Below are 22,555 nucleotides of genomic sequence, written 5' to 3'. Positions count from 1 at the left end.
TTCTCATGTTCGTTCAAAATAGGTCGTATCAAAGAAAATCACTAATGCACCATGACGACTAATGGATGATTTGCTGGAGTACCTTGTACACATTTATGAACAATCGCTCTTACTGTAACGAGCGATCCATTAACGAGGCCACTTTCGACCCATAAATTTGTTCATAACATGACACGGGTACCGAGAGACAGCTCCAATTTCGGGTAGCCGGCTTTTGCTTCCATTACTTTTTCTTACCGCTAAATAACATGTTGATAGCTTCAATCAGTACAACGGGTTTACTTTCACAATAATAAAAAAGGCGAATAGCGTTTGAAAATGTAGTTATTTCACTCGAAATAAAAGATGATATGCTATTGTCTCCAACATATTACAGTAATTAATAGTGGTTATTCCGAGCGACAGACGATCTAAAATATCTATGACATTCTTTTTTGGTTTCATTACTTCCACTTTGTCGATGACACATTTTAAGTTCGAAGATTTCGCCAAAATATCGTCATAATTTCTTGCCCATTTGTACGTTCAGTTACTTCAAATTGATATAAGAACTCAAATCTTTTACTGGTTATAATTGTCGGATATTACAAAAAGGAAAAACAAACAGACGTGCGAAGCTAATGTTGTTCTCCTTATAGTTGCCTTGGAGACATCTTTTAATTAGTATCATCCTGTCTTTGAAAATTCGTCCAGTATAAAGAACTTTTTAACCAACATATACTCCTGAAAACTTTTCAAACTCGGACCCTCAAAAAATTTGACCATGTTCGGAACAGAAAGTCGGAATACTAAATGTACAATACTACTGTCAATGTTTAGAGCTCTACATCAATTGGCAGAATATAGATTTTTTTACGAAACGCTGCACTAGTTTTGGAAAGAATATCAGAAATTACTGGATTTTTCTCTGATTCTTCTTTACCTTGGACAAGAATTGTTTGAATTGATGGTGTTCCAGAATTACTCTGCATGTCTATCTAATGGTTCAAAATATGCATTACCGCATTTTCTTCTTCGCTGAATTGAAATGAACGTTTTGCTGTTTAACAGTGTTCAAAAACAATGGCCTTTTCTTGTACATGGTGGTCCGGAGGTAAGTGTACCCCTAATTGGTGTTTTCGTTCGGTTTTAGGTTTTACCCATATTTGTTTGGTGACATTACTTGCCATTGTCTGGTAACATAGCGTGGCACTGATGTAACACAGTAGGATGGAGCACAAACGCACTTCACGATTCACGTGCGCAATTTCCTGAATCAGACTTTCCTGGACGCTGGATTGCAAGAGGTTTGTGTCTAAGTTAGTCCCAATCTGACGACACCAGATAATGCTATCTTCCGAGAAGCGAGAAGTAAGAACACTCGAAATCACACAACGTAGCAATTACGAGCAGGTGTGAAACAAGGCTTCACCTTCGTGACTCCAGAGTATCTCCGCAAAACATCTGGGAGAATTACGCTTCGCTGTTTTATGATATGGATAGTGATCATACCGATGAATTTTAAGAGAGCAAGGTAACTGTATACGGACATTATACAATAACTACTGTTGAAACTAAAAATGGTATGCTCACTTCCGGAACACCCTATAGAATACTTTAATGAAGTGCACCAACTGCTTCTCTGTGAATTCGCGATATAAATCAAGGTAAATTCTTCAGTCAAAAGCTAGATCTTCAGGCCCTTCTTCTATCATCAAAACACTTGCTTATGAAACTGTTGGAGTTAGTGATGAAATCATGAAAGTATCTTTGTATTCGTCTTTTTCAGTTACTTCTGAATATGTCGATAGTGTCTGGAATAATACTTTGCTCCTTCTCGTGCAATATGTTCTTTAGGTAAGATAACTCCCAAGATTTATACTATCGAAAATATCAGTAGGAATATACAAAAGGCACTGCTGTAATGTAATATTTTTCCAATTTCTTTTGAGCTGAGGTTTACGATAATTTGGGAATAACTCTAAGTAAACCGGAGTTACCTTCCTTCTTTACTTAAACCTTAAAACCAGTTACTTTCATTTCATTGCACCAACGAAATAAAATTATGTCCTCATATCCCTTCCGATCCTCATACTCGGTGGCGACTGCTCTTCCTAATAGTTTTTTTTTGGAATCCTTATTAATTGTTCGACTTTTATCTGGTACCAAAATACAATCTGAGTCCGAAATTGGTAACATTACATCAATTAAATCTCGTGATTTGATGACTAGCAGTAATTCCATCATCAAATGACAAATTTCTTGTGCAATGTAATTACGCTTATTCTCGTTAATCAAAATGTTCTATATACCTTAACTCCTCTCATCTGTTGTTTTCAGAATGTGTGACATCAGCGACTTCAGTGGTACCAATGCTCATTCATTCTTACCTGTATATTTTGTGTTGTTATATATACGTTGTTGGTCTTTAAAGGATTCGATTTGTATACGTTACAGAATGAAATCGAACTAGTCATTAAATTGGGGAGATGCTGATGAAAATATTATGAAGACGGTAGGATATCCCAACTCATTTGCCATATCTCTAAACTCCTGGCTATATGAGTTCCAAAAAGCTTTGGTCCAATCCATTCTTGCACTCAGTGCATTATTTTCTTCATTGGGAATTAGGTAAGTGTTCAGTCGATCCAGAAAAAAATTCGGTAGATTACTTCCATGCTTTTTCCTAAGAAAAATTGCCTTGTGTGATTGCTTTATCTCTTTGAATTATATCGAATGCGTGAAACATGTACCGATAGTCTCTTTTGTTGCTCACGTCAGTGCAGGGAAGACATTTTTCATAGTGGGTTAGCCCTCTTTTTACGAAGTTGAAATAGTAACGTTATTTACTGAGTGGGTGCATTTTCACCCTTACACCAAATCAGCTCTTTAATACATTAACTAATTTTTTATTGAAATAAATTGTCAAAAGCGAAATTTATTGCACAAACAGTGTTTTAATTACAAAACAATAACATTGTTAGCATACTACAGGTATAATGTAGTAATTTAGTGTCATATATAAAATCCGGTGTGTGTATATAAAATAAAAACAAACATCTCGCCATTTAACTGATGAAATGGATTCACAAGCGTCCGCTATTTACCTTTCTTATTCCTCAAAAGCGAAATTACAATCTTTGGTTCCTTTTCTGAACAGTTTGTACATACTATATTCTTTGTGGAATTAACAAAAGTGCCGCAGATATCACATTTTGATCTAACTTTTCTGGCTCTTGGGCTGAGACATTGAATACATCTCCCTTGGACTGATGCAATAGGTTCACGCATGTCTTCGTTTATACCTTTAGCAACTGTGTCCTCCTTTACACCCACGATCTTCTGCATGTCTACCACCAATTATCTAGGAATACTGATGGTTTGTTTTTATCTCCGTTGAATATAAGGATATGGAAATTATTTCCCAATTCTAATAAAAAGTATCTTCTCCGGTCCTTTTTATTGCAGAGCCAGTAGCTGTGTTTTGTGACATAAAGGCAATACACATTCACTGCTCCTGTGTTGATGAGATCCATAAACAAAACCAGGGGCTATCTTTTGTTCCTTCGACGTGTAGTGTACTATAAAAATATTTTATCTAAAGTATCAACTGCTCCTTTCGTTCTGTTATAATAGAGTACGATATCAGGTTTGAAATAATATTCAACATCGCTAATGGCAAATCATGATGTTCTGTAGAAAGGAGTATGACAGTTTTTCCAACGTTTGGAGAATACGGCACCTATGTATGCTGATCAGTAAATCCAAATACAGAGGAATATTGGTCTCTACATTTACTTGGCAAAGCTCCTTAGGAATCAAAATCTTATTTATACGAACAGTGCCTCACAAATTTACGTTGCTTTGAAGAAGTTCGTTCGCGAGTTCAATGCTCGTGAAGAAATTATCAGTTGTTACACCATACCCAGATTCCAAGTGATCCGACAAATCCAATATTACTCTTTTGTACTGATCGTTTTCCGGAGCGGACTTCGTGTACATCATGAAAGAACATTTGTTTCTTGTGAGGAGTAACTTTGCATCCACTGTAAGGTGTGTATTAGGATTGTAACTTACACGACACTGCTTGGCAAACAGATCTGCAATTTCTCTGAAAGCAGCAAAGTTATCTTTATCTCGTCTTTCTTTTCTTGTGTCACAGTCATCAGATCTGATAAATTTTAATATTTGGATAAATCTGTCCCTTGATATGCTAGCCGGAAGACTTCCTCTGTAGTTCATGGAACAGTACTTGCTCTTTATTTGCATGGAGCGCTCCGATGATAATAAGAATTCCTATAAAGGCAAGTATTTCAGTATTATACGTATCTTTCCACACGATTTGGAAGACGCGTCAGCTCATATTCTACTTTGCACTTATTGTTGAACTTTCTTGTTAGTGTAAGTAACAACAAGAGAAATAACTTTATCCGTGAAAAACACTCGAAACAGTTATGTTTCGTTTCCAACATCTAAGCTTGCAGCGTAAAGTGCAGCAGGTCTGTGGAGAATATTTGACGTTCTGACGACGTCCCATTTTCGTGTTACACTTCTCCATACCATAGAATTTCGTCCCTCAAATGTAGATCCACCTTCCATCGAAACTACATCACCAGGAGCTCTATCAATTTCTTTAGAAATCTCTTCAACATTATCTTCGAACTCTGAGTCACTTTCAGAATCAATATCAACTTATTCTTCAGATAACAGATATTGTCTTCAGATAATCCTCTACTACTCGCCATTTTTATCCACCTTGGTAAAATAAACCATTTATCACAAAATAGTACAGCAAACAATTACATACAACACACAATAATAACAAAAATTTGTAACGACATATCTTGAAGAGATGAAAGTTCATCCAATATGTAAGAAAACGTTTGCTGATTGGAAAACACAAAAATAGAAAACAGTAAAAATATATCATTAAAAATGTTAATGTGAGACACGGTATTGTTTTAACTGCAGATAAAAAGAGGGAGTACAGTAGAATTCAAATTTAAAATCAGCCCATCTACTAGAGACTGCGGAAATTACATAAACGTATACACACCCCACTCCACTCAACTGCAGATAAAAAGAGGGAATACAGTAGAATTCAAATTTAACATCAGCCCATCTACTAGCGACTGCGGAAATTACATAAACGTATACACACCCCACTCCAATTAAATTCAAATAAATGTAAGAAATATTATTGGATATAGTTACCTTCCTTTTCAATATGCTAAAAATAATAAGTAAGAAAAGTCAATAAGGCCATTGTTCAGAAATCATTTTTAGTGGCTTAAGAACGAAATATATCACACTGGAGTGTATTTGCACCCCACTCCGGAAAAAGACGGTTTCTGAGTTTTGTGAAATCAGGAACACTATGACGGAATTCCTTAACCTGGTTCTCTTCAGTTGAAGCCAGTCAAATATTTGCAATTTCGACAAGGACACATTATTTACATCAATTTCAGAGTTAATATAGGTAGCATGCAGACACTCTTTCTTATTCGTAATCTCTTATTAACTTATTTTTTTCGACTCCTGTTAAGTATTAATGTCCAAATTTGTCGGATATATTTCTTAATTTTTTGTCATTTCAACGCCAAGAAGTTTTCACCTCTAGCTTCTTTGCTCAAATAATACCCATCACCGTCCTTATCTTCACACTCATTTACTTCCCTCACTTTGAGATCCTTTGCTATGTCCTTATTGCTTCGGGTGTATTCTATTTTTTCTAATCTTTACATCTCTGTAGTAAGGATTCTTCGCAATTAATAACATAATATTTACGGACCACATCAAAATCAGCTATGAAAGAAGTGAAGCCAGTTCTCGTTTTCTTCCTTGCAATAACTGCGGAATCAAGAACCTGGGGATAAACTTTTAGTTCTTTAAAGAATGTTTCGTTTTCCAATTTGAAGTTTATCACGTTCCCGCTGTATTTCATTTATCCACCTTTTACCTGACACAACGCTATGAAAGGGTAGTTTCTAGGAACAAGCAGTAGATCGCTAAACAATCGATTCTTGAACATATTAGGATCCCTTCCCCAATGTTTGAAATATGCATTGACGTTACTCTTATTTTTGGGACAGGACGTAAATGTTTGTATTTGGAGATCCTGTTGTGGGTACTATGGTTTGACACTGCTAGCAAGGTCTATAAGTGAATTTAGGCAATGCAGTTTCAAAATCATGTTCTGTCTTTCTACTGAAAACAACAACACTTGTGTCTTCGCCGTTTTGCTTATAATTTCAGTGTGGTTGAACATTATCCTGATCGTATGCCTTTGTATACTTCTTGAAAGTAAAGATGATAAGATGAAAGTTATAAAAGATAATTTCTCTCCACCTTTCTTCTCACAAATATAAATTAGAAAGTATGAAGTTGTTACAGATAAAATTGATTGCCTAGAGTAACTTCAATTACAATTAAAACTTTAAACATGATTTTTTGCATTTAAAAATTTGTTTCAAAGCAGGTTGATAGTAAGAATTGAAATATAATGTTACTCTTCTATTTTCATTAGAATTATGCCCTACTGTTTAAACGGTTATAAGAACATAACATGGAATACAAAATTGTGAATAACATTCTTTAATGCGAATAGTTCTGATGATAATTTGCAAAAATGAAGTTTCTACAAGTAATATTGAAACAGCAATGTCAAGATTTGAGTACGAGCATTATTATTATAGTAATTAAATTTAGAAATATTAAAAGAAATTAAAGTACTGTGCTCATTTAATGTTGATCAATTCATTCAAAAACTAGTAAAAATGTTCATTTTTGACTGTGTTGTAACTAGACAATTTAAGTCATAACAATTGAATAAACTAACGTTGTAGTTGTTCCTTTGCAAACTAATTGCTAATACTGATTATTTTAAGATGTATGAAGATTTTATAGTATTTTAGAGAATGAAAGGCAGAAACAAAAATACATTATAATACAGGTGAATAAGTTAAAATTTACCTATGTATGTAATAAATTGTAGTAGAAAAATAAAGCTTATTAGTGAATAAAACAAAAATATAAAAGACTTGCAGGTTTTGCAGAACATGTAGCTGATAATACAATTTGTAATGAAATATTAATTCTTCACAAGAACATATGATAAAAAGAATGAGAAAGTGATTGATAATTTCACTTATGTAGCAATGTGTTATGTGTTGACTACTAGCTACGGATATATTCAGTAAAAGACGAAAATGAAGTTACGCTATATAATAAATAACTAGAAACATTGATATTTTACATAAAATTGAAAATATTGAGCAGAATCTAGGTATTGGTTTAAAAGAACTACAAATACATAAATAATAAAATTTGAGAAAAATGGATAAAATAGAAACTAAGTTTGAGAAATGTATTTTAATCACAATGAGGTGAAATTGAAGATTGCATTCTTCTCCTATTTACCAAGTATAAAATGATAGACGAAATAAATAAAATAAATTATTTTTAAAAGATACAGAATTGAAAGGTGATTATCTAATGTTATTTTGAATTTTGAGTTAATAAGGAATGAAGGAATGAAGACAAGGTAACTGTTTATATATTGTGACGACTTAAGGTATCTTTCTAATAGATATCGTATGCATCAACTTTTCTTTAAAATGAATCTTTGAAATATTTTTTTTAAAAAATCAGGGAAAATTGAATTTTTAGTATGGAACCTCAAAAAAATGTAGATATTTCTACTAATTTCAATCTAACTTTGAAATATCTTGAAGACAACATACACTTAATATTCGATGACAATTGCCCTTTTCTCACATTAACTGATTACCTTACTTTAAAAATCTTTATTTCAAATTACGAACAAGTCAATAAAATACCCCATTATCAACATACTAGTAATTACCCCACAATTATTAACATTTAGTTTTTTATACTTATAAAACCCTCAAAAACTGAAACAATCAATTTTTGCGTTTTATTCTTTTGGATAGAAACAGTAGTGAACATTAGAAGTGAAGTGAAAATTATGATTTTATTTACAAATGGAAATGTAAACAGTGTGAATTAACAATGTAGTCTTAGGTGTAAATTCATACGATTTTCTAACAGTAAGTTCCATGCACTTCTTAATATGATCATTGTTCTTATATAATGTATTGTATAGGAAATAACATGTATAAAATAATAAATTAAAGAATTTTATGTAAAAAGAATTAGTCAGAAAGTATCATAGTCATTCATAATTTATAAAATCTAATTGATAAGAGAAAATTTAGCGCAATATAGTTATATAACATTTGTTTGCAATTCTTTTGACATGTAAATTCACTTTAAAAATTTGGATTAATCAGAAACATAGTATTCCATGTACTTACTCAGTACTATGATTTCCAAATCAATTACTAATCAGTATCAATTTCAGAAATGATTTCTTACGTTATTAACTATAAAATATGATATATTTTACTATTGATTAGCATGCACAATACATTTTCTATTTGAAGAATTGAAGCCAAATACTTACATGGAAGATCTGGTAGCTACCAAAGTTTGCTCCAGACAGTTTCTATAGCAGTTACAAGCAAACGCATTATTCCCTGATATTCCTTTTCCTAAAATTAGAGATTGTTAAAATATAAATTATGTATGTACAAATTCTGTTTCAGAAACCTGCAATACAATGAATGACATGTGAACGGAATTAAAATGAAATTAGAGATTTGATCTGGGTATTGAATTGATTAGAAGTTCAAAATGTTATAACTCCTCCAACATTTATAAATCGATGTAGTAAATAAGCACCTTTGTACATCTACTAAAACATACATTGGATTCTTGGTGCTTCTATGAAAGCCGAAAAATCTCTACAAGGACTGCTGAAAGGCCATCAGGAACTAATGAGCTTACCGAAAACATATTCGATTATTGACGCTTCCGTTTGATACCAAGCAATGATATATATCGTTACTTGAAGAAAGAATCTCACATGTAAGTATATATTTTAGCGTGACAAATTTGCTGTCTTGTGGTATCCCAAGTTGTCTTAAGAAGGAACTGGTTTAGAAACAATTCTGTCCGCATAAATGAGATTTTGTTAACTCCAGTGTGCCGTCTGATGGGCACTTCTCTCGCTCGAATTATCTGGCTCTCAATTTCTGGTAAACCAGAAGTTGTTACTTTCCGTACAGGTGCGAATTGTGGTAGTGAGAGAATATGAGAAAACGAGGTCAATTAAAACAAAAGAAATCTTCACTGGCAGTTACTAGGAACGCAAACCACCTGCGAAGCACTCTATTCAGAACATGTGTAAAAATAAAGTATGTGGTGAATATGAATAGGCGGAAACGAAATACCCACACACCTGGAGGTCGTTGATTTGCTGAAGCGCTGTAAGCGTCTACATACAAACTGAGTATTGTAATTGATTACCGATAATAATGCCGGAATAGCTCTTGGGCTGTCCATTGTACTTTATCCAATGCATTCTATTTATCCGGATACCAAAATGCGCTGAATATACAGATCTGCAGAGAGTCAATATATATTATAGTAAACAATTCTTCATGACAAAAAATGTGTTTGTTGAGCAGTTTTACGTAACCTGTTTACCGTGGTCCAGGTGTTATTTGAATCGAAAGTGAAAATTGTAGTTCATTTTAGCTTCTATGACAATGTTGCGACAAACTGACACCACGAGACAGACTACAGTACTACTGCCAACAATATAGAACTACTTATAACATTCTGAACTATTCCCTGTCGTAAGCACATTAATAATGTCAGAATTCCCAGGTTCTCCGGGTTTGTCTTCCTTTAATTTTGATATTTGGGGATGCTTAAATCAGATGGTAGCAGTAAATAATAACCCCATTATATACAAATTGTCGAAAATTATTACCCACATCATCTTGGAGCATCACTCCTTAAGATCTACAAGCAGTGTCCGCCAATATGCTGTGGCGTGCATAAAAGTCTGTATGCTGTGGCGTGCATTAAAGTATATGTATAGTTAAAGTATCGATTAATATAAGATTAATAGTAAGTTATTTACAGTCAATTCTTAAGATTTAATAATATTCTATGACATACTACATTTCTCAAGCTACGAATAAAGCATATTTAACATTTGCAGGAGCGTTCACGCAGTTTGTGTTTTGTAGTCTGTCAATTACTTTTCTTTGTGTTTGTCATTTTAATATTTCTATGACTTAATATACAGCTTTTAAAACATTTATACTTATTTACATTATTAGTTATTTATTACATTTTTCTTGAGCAGACATTTACTAAAAATAAAAATAAATTTGTGTTTAAGATTTAATAGCGCAATGATGTGCTTGAATTAATGTCAAATTTTGAAATTAGATGTAAAGAATCTATACATACCTATCCCATTATCTTGCAGACATTTCATTCCGCTTTCGTCACAAAGACGCTGTTTTTCTAGAAAAAACAATATTTTAGATTTTCGGCGTTGACATATAACAAATTTTAATTTGAAAAAGCCACCAATTCTTGTAAAACAATTTGGGAAGTTAGAATTTAAAACTCAAAATTGCAGAATTTACCTCATAAGGGATAGCAGTGTGTTTTTTTTTAGAAAACTGAACCAGATATAGTCAATTTTAATCACTTTTGTATATCTCTGATTCTGTTTAACTGCATGATGTACTTAGTTAACCATATTTTCAAGAATATTTATGCTTTCAGATTTTTCGGTTAGTTAATAAGCGACGTGCATACTGACACAATTTCCACTATTTATGTACAGCTAAATAGCACAGAACTGAAAATGCTCCAATTTGCTATTTATATTTTCAAAAGTTTTTCAAAATTCGACATGTTAACATTTAAAATTACATTGTATAAAATTCCTAACTGATAGACGTTCTGCTTTTGTGTTATGGTCTGCGATGTTAAGAGCTGTTTCGACTTTCTTTCTTGTCGCGTATAGTTAGTTTTATGATTTTTTGATATAACCATGACTGTAAATGTTCCCCAGAAATATAACTACTTCTTGGATCGAGATTTCATAATTCTGTGGTCATGCAAACTTTAATCATGTAATAATCCACACCGAATAGACTTCCTATCATGCCTCCAGAGTATTTTTGCGACTTCTCAGGAAATGATCCAGACTTAGAACTTCTTGTGATTCCAATTCAAGGTATTCATTTAAATACCTCTAATGCCAGTTTGACAAATTTCTGAGATTTAGGCCTGTTGAAAACATTTGAAATATCAGTCGTCTTTACAAGGTATGCAAAGAAGATTGGGTTAGAATTCTCTAGAACAGGATTGGATAAAACTTATTTTAAGAAAACAGAACCCCTCATTTCTGGCTATGGCCCTCATTACTAGAAAAACTACGGTGTATCATAAGAGGTTCCCGCAAAGTTTGTTGTAATTTATGTAACGTTCAAGATAAATGATATAGAAATTAGGAGTTTTCTAATAAATTCAGATCTCGTTGCAAGGAAACAGCAAGATGTTATCGTGATTTGACCTTTTGCACTGTCCAGTAAGCCTTTTACCTCTGTACTCAGATGGTAATGGCAAGTCTTTTTTGTGTGTGGATGTTATCCAGCACGATAATGTTTCATTATTGATTGAAGTTTCAGTGTGGATTGAAGTCAAGATAAATAGTAGCTTGGACCATTCGCAAAGTCAGTATAAAATAACAAAGTAACACAAAAGTAAATGGAAATTCAATTTTACAATGAATGGGTGAAAACTAACTAACAAATATTTGGGTAACACATCAGGAAGGAAATACACATAAACTGATTGCCAAATACCATTAACGGATTTCATTTCTTCAATCTAGAAATTATGCATATATGTTGAATTTCAAAGGGTCTATCCTAATAAGACAGTGAAATCGGCCCTTGATCCAAATTGTGTCGCTATTGACCCAAAAGGTTACCCTTGACCTAAAACTACCTCAAAAAATTTTGACCCCCACTCTCTCCCCTTGCCAAATTATCGTATCATACATGCTGAAAATTGAATATTTTTTAATTTTGGTGAGGTGATCGAAAAAGTTTGCAAGTTTCACAGATTGTAGATACTATTTAGAAGTAAATGTGTTTTCCCTCGAAACCATCGATGCGTATTTTCTTTATTTCTTTGCGTGTTGAAAATTTCAAAAAAAAATGTAAGAAAAATATTTGGAGAGAAACGTTGCTGATTTTGGGTTAAAAATTTCCCTTTTGTACAACATATATTTTTCGGAGCCTAAAAGTGATGGTAAATTTGTCAAAAATAAATAAAAACTGAAAACAAACGTGCTTTTTGCACAGTTTTTCCACCATTTTATTGCCAGAAGGTGAGGACCCATTCAAACAATCCTTTGCCAAAGTTGACAATTTTCCTTTCATTTGCGTCCCTTCCGCTTCTGTTGTTCTTCGGCTGCTTCGATTGGGTTCATTTCGGAATGGAAACACCAAGCATATCTCCGTAACAGTGCTTCCACTTCAACGAATCTTGCACAACAAAGTTTACTCAGCTCGCGGTAGAGAGCGCTAGCGGTAGATAGCGCTTTTGTGTGCGGCCAGCGAAACAAGCACTGATAGATACATTCAGCCTACGCGAGGTTTTTTAAGCCCGCAAAAGCATGTTTGTTTTGTTTTATTTATTTTTAACAATGTTGCCATCACTTTCAGGCCCTGAAAAAAGTATACCAAAGGGTATAACAAATTTTTAATCAAACAATCAGCAACGTGTCCCCCCCCAAAAAAAATGTTTTCCTACATTTTTTTGAAATTTTCAACAAGCAAAAAATAAAGAAAAAATGTATCGATGATTTTGAAAAAAAAATGCCATTTACATCTAAATAGTATCTACAATTTGTGAAACTTTCAAACTGTTTCGATCACCTCCACCAAAATTAAAAAATATTCAATTTTGAGCATGTATGATACGGTGATTCGGTAATGGGAGATGGTGGTGGGTCAAAAGTCTTCTGAGATAGTTTTAGCTCAAGAGTAACACTTTGAGTCAATAGCAACCCAATTTGGATCAAGCGCCGATTTCACTATCTTAGTACGAAATACCCTTTACTGCAAACATTTGGAACATTTGGAACGACATTTGGAACATGAGTTGAATTGTATTTATATCGGCATTTGTTGAAAAAAATATCATACTTTAATCGTTATTTAAAAAGCAAGGACAGCTACACAGTTCATTGTAGTGATAATATACTCTATTTTAGAGAGCTGTTCATAGATTGAATTGAAATGTCAAAAATTCTATCTTACGTAACACATAGATGGTTAAATCGAAGTGGAATTGGATCAGACTGTAATATAAGTTTCTACTTTTGCCCTTGAATATCAGTAGGTAATCATATACTGGAATACGTTTTTCCAAGTCAATGCTAGTGTTTATTACATTCTAATATCAAATATTAAAAATGTGAAAAATGACAAGTTACTCAAGGAAATATGCGCATTCTTGTATCTAATTAATATAATTCATTGAATGAATTTATCATACCTTTGTTACTACCTGCAACACTGTCTGTGCAATTGCAATGCCTCATGCTTCTATCTATTTTACATTGCCAAAGGCATGCTGTGTAACTATAATATTCAAAAGCCCACAGACCGTCAGTCTCATCAGGAAATTTACAATCTCTTGATTCCACACTAAGTGCTCGAACAGATTCATCTGCCAGTTCCTGAGTTAGAATCAAACCTATATTAAAAACACTTGGTTGAAAAATCATGGGCATTCCAGTAACATGTGCGCCGTCGGTCGGTACTTCGTATACGTCATGTATATAGACCTTTAAAGAACATATTTAAATAATGACAGTATTAACGTTATATTTAATAATCAAATTTCAGAATTGAAATTTCAATGCATAATTTCTCAAAATAATGAACCTATTTAAGAATTATTAAAAATATATTACTTTTGTTAAAGTGTATATCCTAATGTGGAACGGGGGCTTAAAAATTAGGCAAAATTGGACTATTTGACGATTACATCAATCATAAAGAATTAAAGATGGCATATCAAATATTCATTTAGAATAAGAGCATCTGTGTAACCATGTTTCTTTTTATTAGAAACTCCTAATTTTAGGGGACAAGGGATACTATTTACTATATATGAGCAGCTTGCGCGAACATGAAGTTATTTCAAATTTTCCAAATTTTAACTAAAGTTTGAACGCTGTCATAAAAAGCATTGCAATGGCATGCTAAAAATGTTTTCCTGTCGTCTGCTAGTACATTTCAGATATTACACTAACTACATTCTCTTCTGTGATTCAATCACCAAAAATTCCACCCAATTTTACGATGTCGTTATGTTAATCCGAGTTGTTCACATATAAAATTGAACACATATTTATCGGTGAACTTCTAATAGAGTGAGAGACCCTTTGGTTATATACTTGGTACATGATTGACCGATGCCGATCTTGTATTTGTATCATGCTAAAATTTTAAGCAAACGTTGATTATCCCATTATCCTCTCAACTTAGGAAAACAAAAGTTAATAAATTTATTTATCATTAAAATTGTGTGATCCTAGTAATCGTGCTTCTGAAAATTCGCATTTTGAGGTATATAATGGGCATATTATGTATACACTATATTAATGTAATGATGTTTGTTCTTTATCTCCTCCAAGACTGCTGAAAATGGATTGGTTTTGATTACTTCTACGATATTAGTGGAACTTAACGTAACATTTCTCCTTATTTCTAATTTTACTTGATTACGGTGCATGAACGGACCAGGAACATTAAGTCAAAATTTATGCAAAATACTACATCACGAACCTCTCAAATTAGGAAGATGAGACTTGGTACATATATTATTTATTTAAAATATTTGAAACATTGATCTAGCATTTTCAAAAATTTCCCTTGTAAGAGGAGAATGTGGCATATTTTCCATATACATAATGTTGCAATGTTTGACTGACAACTCCTTTTAGACCATTTTAAAACACTTTTGATAGTTCTGGTACATGACTGTGCCATAGGCCAAATTGGAATATGCCATGTTACGTTCGTGAAAGTGCGTATACTAGGACTGAAGCAAACGGTTACAATTTTGATATCTCAGAATCCTCTCAACCTAGAAAGATGAAACCCGGTGTAAAATAATATTCATATTAAAGATTAGGTCCCGTGTGGAATCGTTTTAAGGAGAAAGAAAAGTGTATTTTGTAAGTCTTTTTATATAGTTCGGAAAGAGATTCATATTATTTTTCGTGTGGAATGTTGTGTTGTACGGGGCAGAAATATGGACATTACGCAAAAGTGGTGAAAACGATTGGAAAGTCTCAAACTCTGAGTGTGAAGAATAACTGCAAGAATTAGCTGAGTCGAGGTAGAGCCGAATATGAGGATGCTAGAAATCGAGCCAGAGGAATGAGCTAGTTTATGAATTATAGAAAGGAGTAAGAGGAAGTGTTTGAGGCATTGGTTGAAAAGGAACTGTATGATAAGAGACGTTGTAGAGACTGAAGGAGACTAGAATTGATAGACAGTTTCAAAACTGAAAAATAGTACGTGAAGACGAATAGCTTAGCTGAAGGACATGAAACGTGGAAGCTTCACAGTTGCAACAAGTGACCTGCAAATATTGTAAGAATACCTATGATAATTAAGTGGCAGCAAAGAGACACCTTCAATATATATATGCATCTAGAATCATTTTGTCAAGGATAGAAGGTGATGGGGTATGACACCTTAAAATATGTTTGGCAGCTAACTGCTCCTTGACCACTGCACTGATTTTTATTTTTGGAACAGAAATAGATCGTGGTATAACACTTTTGGCCAAGGGGAGTTCGAGGCGAGATGGAATGATATGTAAAAGTAATCAAAAACGATACCTATGGCTTTTGAAATTGCTGAGATTATTGGTAAGACTCTCTCTGCTGTTGAAGTCTTGAAGTTCAGATCCGTCAATACGGACTAGTGAAAGATTATATGTAAAAGTAATACAGAACAATCAAAATTAGTGTCCAGTTCATGCAAAGACTACATACCAGTAGCGCAAATTTGTCTTCAACATTGGGAGGGATTAGAACGTTCTCACAATCTTTCTTTCTTTCTTTTCTATTATTTTTCTTTTTATCTTTTTTGCGATGTTCAAAATATTTATGACGTTGAAAAACAATGCTGTGGAGGATCAATCGTGCAGAGTTGATCACAATTGTACGGTGGGTAGTTTTGAAGCTTATTCTGGGGGCTATATCATTTTCATCTTACTTTTCATTGCGGCTAAGGAACACAATTCATCACATTTCTCCTAAAGAATCCGATAGAAAAATTTTGAAAAGCAAATGCACTCAGGACCCTCATCAAATCTCTCGATCAGTAATTTCAATTCTAAAATAAAGGAGTAAATTTCTAATTTTCGACAAAATACTCACAAAATCTTATAATATATATATATATATATATGACTTTAATACATATTGAGGAAATTGTTTAATATAAAATCTGGAGTTGCCATATTTCCCTAGAAATGATTGAACATTCCCAGGAAAAGTTAGATCACATTTTATAAAGTTATTTCTTTTTTTTTTTTTTGCGAACGATATAATACAATTTTTATCCAAATTTTCTGGAAGTTACTTTGAAGTGAGTCGCTATATATCATTGACTGAAACTTCAAGAGTAAAGTTATGTGAAAACCCAAATAAACAGATGCATATATTCTGTCACAAGCGAATAATAATTACAAAACCTATCATAAAACGTATTTTTAAACCATTGTGTGAATAGACGTTCATTCTTTCTCTCGATTGATTTTAAATGTAAGAAGGGATAATGATTGTGAAACTTCAAAAGTATGCGAAACATTCCATAAAATTCTAACGTGTTTAAAAGGCATCATTCAATATATTGTTTAGTTTGAGGCATGGAAATCCATGACACCTTCGGAAGTTAACTTCATTGCTCTTCCTGACTTTCAATACCAAACTCATTGAAATGAATGAATGAAACGTATTAATAATATTTTATTTAATGACAATGATAATACGAAATTTATGTTTTAGCTCCAAAAGGAATCGGATGAATAAAGATATCGTGGTATATGTACTACTGAATGCTGTACTGGCTTTAGTGACTTCCAAAAGTGAAGATTGGAAAGCTTCAAAGGAAATGTACCACCTACTATGCCACAATCTATTATCGTCGAAACTTATCGTAGAATACATTTTTGAAATTGAATGCTAAGGAAAGTTTAACTTTCATCCTCGGTAGATTATAACTGCAAGCTGTGATGATCTTTACAACGAAAGAAGTAATGTATACACTAAGTTTTGACATAATATACTATTTAACTTGATTTATTTGGAAAATTGCTTCCAATGTATATGTATGCCCTTGCAAGTTAAGGTGGAAGGTTACCTTACTTTCACGTGTCCATTTATTCTTCACAGGTTGCTACCCTGTACAATATTGGCACTTCACCAAGTATAAAGAACAAGATAATAAGTTTCATCAAAATTGTGAAGGTTTGACGTGGAACAGAAGAACGGGCTGATGGACAGATACAGAATTGCCAATCGGTTGAATAAAAGATTATACGGTAATGTTTGTTTGAGCTAAAACAAATATATTTATCTGAGAAATGTCAACGTGCCTAAAATGATCAAGCTCTATGTTTCTCACAGAGATTTCCTATAGACTCAAGTAACCACAATATTTAGACACATCTTGTACTGTTACTTGTTTTCACGAATAAGAAAATTACATTTGAACCTGTGATAGAGATTAGCATTGAAGTGTTGTCCGCTGCATGCAAAAATCAGATCTTTAACGCATAAGAACACAGCACATGTGTGCACTCACTCGTTTACACCTAATTTGCTACTTAGGTAATATTACAAAAGGTTAAGAAATGAAAGATGTTAAAACCACTTAAGGATATAAAAAATATATAATTATTTTTCCCCAAGTTATCTCGTTACGTTTGTAACTATATTATTCCTTTGTATTAACCATGAATGAAGTCGTCGATTAGTATTGGAAGTACTAATTTTGCCCAACAGATATCTCTAGAATTATTGCAGAGAGCCTAGCGGCGTTCTACTGCAGCGTGACCAGTGCAACCACTGTGATCAGCAGCTGTCAACGTTTTTTATTCTTTATTTCGATGGTAATTGTTGCAGATCAGTTTTGTGATTGTCGTTTGTGAACTATTGCTTTGGTTTAAGTGATTCTCAAGATGGGTTACTGAAGTAATTCTAAAAGTGATACTTCCAATTATTCTAGAGAATTTTGCAAATTTCTCCAGAATACTGTGGACAAATATCATGATACGAAGTAGGAAATTGAAAAGTTATTTTATTATGTATAACACAATACATTATGTTCACTATATCATTAGGCAATAAATATCACCCTACGCAAATACTTGACCTATACCTATACGCCCCTATACCTTCTTCTTATAGCCTCGAGATAACTCGTAATACAAATCTGCAATTATTTTAGCTTTATTTTCCTACCCACTGGAAAAGATTTGTGATGAAACGTTTTTATTATGAACTCGTTTATGTTCAAACAGTTCAAACAAGCAATGAAAAATATGTTTAATTTTTGGCAGAAAACCTCCACATAATTAAGTCTTTAAGGGGTTAAGTAAGAATTCACATTCCGCGCAACTATTCAATAAACTGAGAAAAAGAGAACAAACTGTCACATGAAGAACAAACTCACAACTGATCAGAAATCGATGGCTTTTATGCAAACAGTAAATGCGAACTGAATGATTGTTCTTAACATTAATATTCCCTCAACTTAAATAGCCGGAATCAACAATAAACCTCTGCAAAAAGCGTTTTGATAATATTAAAATGGTCTTTCTCAAGAACTGTAAAATACTCAAACGTCAATGCTAACCTGAATACACGCTTGAGGTTTCAGGACATCCTATTTAACTAAATACTACTAAAAGGAACATTAAACGAACTTTAGCAAATAAATATAACTTTATCCCGTATATGAATACACAATAGTATTTTTTGCATGCATACAGGCAGCCATATTGCATCTGACATTATTGTTGTTCTGTTCTTGTTCGAGGGACATATTCTAGGTTTTCCTTGTTTCCGAAAAGCAGGTGTTAAATCACGCATAGATGGTTGTTGGCCTTCAATACCAAGAATATTTTTGGGTGCCAGAAAAGACATTAGTGGAAAGATTTAAGTTTAGGCGCTCCCTCACGTAGGGTATAGGTAACTGCATCCCCAACTTTTTTAGAAACTCATTACGTATGATTTCCTTCTCTTGACTCATACTATTGGATAAGACAATCATTGCGTTAATACTAGTATGATCCAGCATACCTTAAGCAAGTCTCAGAGGTGATAGACGTTTGTTTGCTGCTGACACAGTGTGTGTGAAATAACAAATCGAAACGTTAAGAATTCCCTTTTGTTTCATTGTAGAAATGTACAAAAGCAGGTGTAGTATGTTCCGTATAATGTCTGTGATCTTGCTTGAACCTCCACTTACTTTCGCCATAAAAAATACAACAAGCACTGTAGAACGAATTTTCGCCAACACTGGATTTCACAAGCATAAACATAAACACACTAATGGGGCGTTGTAGAAACCCAGCCCTCATTTATCTTTTATTCTGAAACGCAAAAAAAAATGGCTTCACAATTTCCACTGGGAACGTCACTCTCTAACATGAGATTACAATGAAGTGACAACCAATAGACCTGAATACAGTGCCACCTTGATGACTAGTATAACGAACGGGGTGCTCCAGCATTCCAGGGTTAAAATTATGTTCACTCGATTTAACATCAGAAAAAGGGTATTTTTGATGCTTAAACAGAATATACTAGGAAAATAGAAACCTTCTAAGACATAGAGTAACCAAAATCTATCTGCTGAGATAATACGAAAATGAGAACTTAAAATGGAAATATTCTTCAAACGAGAGGACGTATTAACTTTTCGCAGATATCCAATAAGTCCAACACTTAGGGCTCATGAAACGAACAAAAAGAAAATACATTTCTTGGCTAGTTGTAACTCATACGCGATTAGCACATACTACATGAGAAAATTACCAGAAAGGGTGTAAATTGTAAACTTCCAATACGTAAAAATATAGATTACTAAAATGGGTAAATCTAGACATCACCAATAAATTAGTGTCAATTATTTGGAAATAGGAACATAATAAATATTGTCCATTGAAGATTTATACATAAATTCTTGACGTTCTTTTCAATTTAAATTTCTGACTAAAATGCGTACATTCAGCGTACAACCTTTCGCATGAAGAAGGCTGTACAGAAGGTAGTTTTAGTGTTATGTTAGAAGTGTGTCTTCGAATACTGGTGTAGGTTTATTGATAGAGATACTCAGCATGAAGCCTGTGGATTACGTGTCCTTTCTAGAATATGAGGTGTTGCAGTTTCTCAAGTTTCTGCGAAAGAACACATCCCAGAGTCCCATAATCAAGACAACATTTTCAACGTTTACTGAACCAGGATTGCGAGGGAATGGTTTGCTGAACATAAGGTCGCATATCCTAGATATCACCTGAGCAGCGAATCTGCTCGATCTCAACATTATCAAGAACATTTGGGACATATTGAACGGGTTTTTTGAAGGGAGACAGGAACATCTACCCACGTTCACCCTGGGACAACAGTTGTTCCACAAATGAGCCTATAACTGGACTTGAAAGTTATTCTCTTCCACATTGCCAGCATGCTGCAGAAAACCAAAACTGTAATTTACACCTGCATTGACGTAACGCCTTATTGACCAATAATGTACGCACTTTGTATATTTTGTCCGGGGTGTTATTAAATCTACACATATTTTGAAAAACAACTGTAAGTTCAATACTAAATAGTTTTATATTATTAGTGCATTATGAATTAGGTATTAATTTCAATACAACTTATAATGCAGATTTACTTACGTGAGTGAGCATTTCAAAGGCAATTGTATGCAGTGTCACAGTGAGAGGTTTTTCATCATTAAAACTCAGGTCTTGTAAGATTGATTTCCTGAAATAAATGTTTAATCCAATGACGTTAATATTACTGTTCACACTTCTACTCAGACACTACTTAATGATCAGATACTACTTTATGAAAGTTAAGAACAACATAAAATTTTTCAAATGATTATATAATACTAAATTGAAAGGGAGGAACATAACATAGCATAAGGAGATGTTCCATAACATTTTTCATCGAATTTTAAATAACAAAATAAAATCTCCAATAACGAATCAGGTAACTTTCTTCAAATTAACACAATAGATACACACTGGCTAAGATGGAAAGAACATAATCGAAACCGATATCCTAGTTTTACACAGCGGAAAACGCACAACAAATAATTTATTTTACTTAAAAATTGAAATATAATTGTTTATATAATTAAATAAACTTAAATAAGTATTAATATTGTAAGAATCTACGACAATTGTGTCATTGGATTCGTAAGTTACACACACCTTCTATGGTTATGATCTAACTTTTTCAACTGATTCATGTGTATTTATAGATGCTAATGCAGGTAAAAAATAGAATATGCTATCCTGTCCCAGTTTTGCACATATCAAATGTTCGTATTTCATACTTATGAAATTTACACGTTACTGTGACTAACATAAAATGTCCCTGGCATGACTCATTTTCGATCAATAGAGTTTATACCAATAAGGTTTACGGGAGCGGAAGGTGTGATAGTACCCACAGAAATGCATTAAGAATTTCTAAGCTTGAAGTGACGATGATACATCATCTTTTGATTGCCGAGTTTCTCCATGCATTGCAGAAGGGCAAAATATGTTTCTTCCTATAATGTATTTATTTATGTATTTTTATATTTTCCCTTTTCATTTGCATATTTTTAATACTTATTTCATAACTTTTTTATTTATTTATCATGGCCGTCTAGAGTTGATTGATTAAGCGGAGCTGTTTCGTTCCAAGCCGCTGTTTTATTTTCAAAACTCGGTGGAGGGGATCAGGATCTCTTATAGAAAGCTTTTTTTTTTGTTTAAACAATCTGTCCGTGATCCCCGTTGCAAATGCGGTGACTCATAGCTATACGTCGTGGCACATTGCTCAACAAATATTCAATTCCATCAGCTAATGCCAATATGACGTTACTGATTCAGTTTAAATAGTTGCTTTTCGTAGATCTTGACACAGTTCGCTTTCTTTTGTGTCCAACGTACGTGATTGTTTCCCTCACGTAACAATTTTATAATCCGTATATGAAGGAAAACTAGCATAGTGTTGCTAGTTGTGATAGTGGGTTAGTGCTGATACTTTATACATACATTGCCTTTAAAATAACATTTCTATACTTTCAGGAGGTTCTTCCAAAATTTCGAACTTATTTTTGAACGTTTGTAGTAAGTGCGTGGTAAACAGTCAACCAAAAGAATTACTGCGTTCGTGAAGCATATATACGAAGCGTACTCTTTTATAAGATGGATTGACGAAGAGTTTTCTAAGTCAATATAAGAGGAAATGATGATCTTGATTCGACATTTTATAAAGGAGAATAGATTTACTATATTGTTCCGTTACTTTGTTTCATATTATTTTGCAAAAATCACTTGAGGCAGTAATTTTTAA

The sequence above is a fragment of the Thermobia domestica genome, chromosome 5 (genome assembly GCF_964235325.1).
Source record: "Thermobia domestica chromosome 5, izTheDome1.hap1.1, whole genome shotgun sequence".
NCBI lineage: Eukaryota > Metazoa > Arthropoda > Insecta > Zygentoma > Lepismatidae > Thermobia > Thermobia domestica.
The sequence above is the reverse complement of the archived record's forward strand: the minus strand, read 5'-3'. Positions refer to the sequence as shown.